Source organism: Nomascus leucogenys, chromosome 3, assembly GCF_006542625.1.
Source record: "Nomascus leucogenys isolate Asia chromosome 3, Asia_NLE_v1, whole genome shotgun sequence".
Classification (NCBI taxonomy): Eukaryota; Metazoa; Chordata; class Mammalia; order Primates; family Hylobatidae; genus Nomascus; species Nomascus leucogenys.
Genome location: NC_044383.1, coordinates 14,913,206 through 14,917,987, shown reverse-complemented (window position 1 = coordinate 14,917,987; position 4,782 = coordinate 14,913,206). Strand labels below are relative to the sequence as shown.

The window sequence follows — 4,782 nt, the reverse complement described above, 5'->3', positions numbered from 1 at the left end:
ACTCCAGGGGTTCTCTGTTGGCCTGGGGTGAGGTCCATCCAGGTGCCCAGGTGTTGTGAAGTTCCCCAGGTGATGTCAGTGTGGATGCAGGGCCTGACTGCTGGGAGGGCCAGCAGCCACGCTTGTCTAAATGTCTTCATCTTCTCCCTCTTCTTTCATTCCCTTGGGGACCTTGAATTTCCAAGCTCTGGCAGATGCTCTCACTGGAGCCTGATTTCTGTCACCTAAAGCTGACAGTCAGAAGCTGACAGCCACGGAGATGCATCCCTTTCAAAGCAACTGAGTGGCGTGTCAGTTCACACTTTGCATGGGGCTAACCGCTGGGAGGATAACAGTCGCAGAAGCGACCCAGTGGGGACAGAGGCAGGGCCAGCCTTCACTGACCACTTACTTCTTGGACCATCTCAGGGCAATTGGTCTGGGCAAGAGAGCCCTGTCCAAGCAGAGATCACAGGGCAGCCGGGGCAAGAGGGAGGCTGCTGGGGCTAGAAGAAGGGGCTGTAATGAGGACCAGGGGAAAGAGTAGGAGCTTAGAGCCTCCATCCCACCAGCTGGGACTCAAAGCCAAGATTCTGCATGCTCTTCAAGCTCTGCTTCTCAAGCTCCAGCCTACATCAGAATTACCTTGGGGCTTTTAAAAATACAGACTACATGACTACATGGCTGCTGCCGTGGCTGCTGTCGGCGCAGGGGAAACCCCCATCCCCGGACATCCCCGGATGAATTGCTCCCAAAAGGCAAAGCCATGAAGACTGAGGAGGAGCTGGAGGAGACCCTGTCGGAGAGACTATGGGGCCTGACGGAGATGTTTCCAGAAAGGATCTGGTCCGTGGCTGGAGCCACTTTTGATCTCTTCCTCTTTGTGGCTCAAAAAATGTACAGGTTTTCCAGGGCAGCCTTGTGGACTGGGACCACTTCCTTTATGATCCTAGTTCTTCCCCATGTCTTTGAGACTGAGAAGTTGCAAATGGAGCAACAGCAGCAACTGCAGCAGCAGCAGATACTTCTAGGGCCTAACACAGGGTTCTCAGGAGGAATGCCAGGGGCTCTAACTTCACTTCCTGGAAAGATCTAGATTGTTACTGCTATTTGAGCTGTCTCGGTGGGAGAAGTTTGAAATTCAATAGTGTTTGAACTGCTGATTATTTGGATTTTTTTCTTTAACTTTGGCACATTGATCTATCTAAACCTAGTAGGGAGAATTCTCCCCACATTGTCTCATGGAAAGACTCAACTTGCAACTGTGCCCGCCACACTATCCTGACTTCTTTTCTTCACTCTGATACCACAGTGCAGCCATGCAGACAGTTATTCCAGCTCTAGCCGCTGGTTTCACCAAATTGCTCCTAGCTGGAAGATCTCACTTTCCCCTTGTGGGGTAGGAACGATGCCAGTGGGAGGGATGTGCCCCTGACCATTAACGACTGCTTATTTATTTATTTTTTAGAATAGAAGAGTTTTTCTAATGTTTTAGAATTTTTATGGTTTCAGGTCTTAGATTTCAGTCTTTGATCCATCTTGAGTTGCTTTTTGCATAAGGTGAGAGATGAGGATCCAGTTTCATTCTTCTACATGTGGCTTGCCAATTATCCCAGCACCATTTGTAGAATAGGGTGTCTTTTCCCCCACTTTGTTTTTGTTTGCTTGGTTGAAGATCAGTTGACTGTAAGTATTTAGCTTTATATCTGAGTTCTCCATTCTGTTCCATTGGCCTCTATGCCCATTTTTATACCAATATCATGCTGTTTTGGTGATTATGGCCTTACAGTATAGTTTGAAGTTGGCTAATGTGATGCCTCCAGATATGTTCTTTTTGCTTAGTCTTGCTTTGACTATGTGGACTCTTTTTTGGTTGCATATGCATATTAGGATTGTTTTTTCTAGTTCTGTGAAGAATGATGATGCTATTTCGAGGAGAATTTGCATTGAATTTGTAGAATGTTTTTGGTAGTATGGTTATTTTCACAATATTAATTCTACCCATTAATGAGCATGGGATGTGTGTCCATTTGTTTGTGTCAATGGATCAACATCATGTGTCAATTTCTTTCAGCAATGTTTCGTAGTTTTCCCTATAGAGGTCTTTTACCTCCTTGGTTAAGTATATTTCTCGATATTTTATTTTCTTGCAGCTATTGTAAAAAGGGTTGAGTTCTTGATTTGATTCTCAGCTTGGTCACTGTTGGTGTAAAACACAGCTACTGATTTGTGTATATTAATTTTGTATTCTGAAATTGGGCAGAATTCATTTACCAGTTTTAGGAGCTTTTTGGATGAGTCTTTAGGGTTTTCTAGGTATACAATCATGTCATCAGCAAACAGCAACAGTTTGACTTTGTCTTTACCCACTTGGATGCCCTTTCTTTCTCTTGTCTGTTCTGGCTAGGACTTCCAGTACTATGTTGAATAGAAGTGGTGAAAGTGGGCATCCTTGTCTTGTTCCAGTTCTCATTGGGAATGCTTTCAACTTTTCTTTATTCAGTATGATGTTGGCTGTGGGTTTGTCATAGATGGCTTTTATTACCTTAAGCTATGTCCCTTTTATGCCAATTTTGCTAACAGTTTCAATCATAAAGGGATGCTGGATTTTGTCAAATGCTTTTTCTGCATCTATTGAGATCATGTGATTTTTCTTTTTAATTCTGTTTATATGGTGTATCACATTTATTGACTTGCAGATGTTAAATCATCCCTGCACCCTTGTTATGAAACCCACTTAATCATGGTGGATTATCCTTTTGATATGCTGTTGGATTCAGTTAGTTAGTATTTTGTTGAGGATTTTTGCATCTGTGATACAGATATTAGCCTGTGTTTTTCTTTTTTTGTTATATCCTTTCCTGGTTTTGGTATTAGGGTGATATTGGCTTCATAGAATGATTTAAGGAGGATTCCCTCTTTCTCTATCTCATGGAATAGTGTCAATAGGATTGGTACCAATTCTTCTTTGAATGCCTGATAGAATTCAGCTGTGAATCCATCTGGTCCTGGACTTTTTTTCTTGGTAACATTTTAATTATTTCAATCTCACTACTTGTTATTAGTCTGTTCAGAGTTTCTATTTCTTCCTGTTTAATCTACAAAGGTTGTGTATTTCCAGGAATTTATCCATCTCCTCTATGTTTTCTAGTTAATACATGTAAAGGTGTTCATAGTAGCCTTGAATGATCTTTTGTATTTCTGTGGTATTGGTTGTAATATCTTCCTTTTTTTTAAATTATACTTTAAGTTCTGGGATACATGTGCAGAATGTACAGGTTTGTTACATAGGTATACATGTGCCATGGTGGTGTGCTGCACCCATCAACTCATCATCTACATTAGGTATTTCTCCTAATGCTATCCCTCCCCTATCCCCGCACCCTATGACAGGCCCTGGTGTGTGACGTTCCCCTCCCTGTGTCCATGTGTTCTCACTGTTCGACTCCCACTTATGAGTGAGAACATGCAATGTTTGGTTTTCTGTTCCTGTGTTACTTTGCTGAGAATGATGGTTTCCAACTTCATCCATATCCCTACAAAGGACATGAATGCATCCCTTTTTATGGCTGCATGGCATTCCATGATGTATATGTGCCACATTTTCTTTATCCAGTCTATCATTGATGGGCATTTGTGTTGGTTTCAAGTCTTTGCTATTGTGAATAGTGCTGCAATAAACATGTGTGTGCATGTATCTTTATAGTAGAATGATTTATAATCCTTTGGGTATATACCCAGTAATGTCAGTGCTGGGTCAGATGGTATTTCTGGTTCTAGATCCTTGAGGAATCGCCACACTGTCTTCCACAATGTAGTAATTTACACTCCACCAACAGTGTAAAAGCGTTCCTATTTCTCCACATCCTCTCCAGCATCTGATGTTTCCTGATTTTTTAATGATCACCATTCTAATGGGCATGAGATGATATCTCCTTGTGGTTTTGATTCACGCATCTCTAATGACCAGTGATGAGCTTTTTTTCAAATGTTTGTTGGCCGCATAAATGTCTTCTTTTGAGAAGTGTCTGTTCATATCCTTTGCCCACTTTTTGATGGGTTTGTTTTTTTCTTGTAAATTTGTTTAAATTCTTTGTAGATTCTGGATATTAGCCCCTTGTCAGATGGATAGATTGCAAAAATTTTCTCCCATTCTGTAGGTTGCCTGTTCACTCTGATGATAGTTTCCTTTGCTATGTAGAAGCTCTGGTTTAATTAAATCCTGTTTGTCAATTTTGGCTTTTGTTGCCATTGCTTTTGGTGTTTTAGTCATGAAGTCTTTGCCCATGCCTTATGTCCTGAATTGTATTGCACAGGTTTTCTTCTAGGGTTTTTATGGTTTTAGGTCTTATGTTTAAGTCTTTAATCTATCTTGAGTTAGTTTTTGTATAAGGTGTAAGGAAGGGGTCCGGTTTCAGTTTTCTGCATATGGCTAGCCAGTTTTCCCAACACCACTTATTAAATAGGGAATCCTTTCCCCATTGCTAGTTTTTGTCAGGTTTGTCAAATTTCAGATGGTTGTAGATGTGTGGCGTTATTTCTGAGGCCTCTGTTCTGTTCCATTGGTCTATATATCTGTTTTGGTACCAGTACCATGCTGTTTTGGTTACTGTAGCCTTGTAGTATAGTTTGAAGTTAGGTAGTGTGAGCTTTGTTCTTTTTGCTTAGGATTTTCTTGGCTTTATGGCTCTTTTTTCATTCCATATGAAATTTAAAGTAGTTTTTTCTAATTCTGTGAAGAAAGTCAATGGTAGCTTCATGGGGATAGAATTGAATCTATAAATTACTTTGGGCAGTATGGCC

At 41.1% G+C, this 4,782-nt stretch overlaps 1 pseudogene; it reads left to right on the top strand.

Annotated features, from left to right (window-relative positions):
• Window positions 1-659: 659 nt before the first annotated feature.
• On the top strand, window positions 660-1,075 carry LOC100590900 (annotated as a pseudogene).
• The last annotated feature ends 3,707 nt before the right edge of the window (window positions 1,076-4,782 follow it).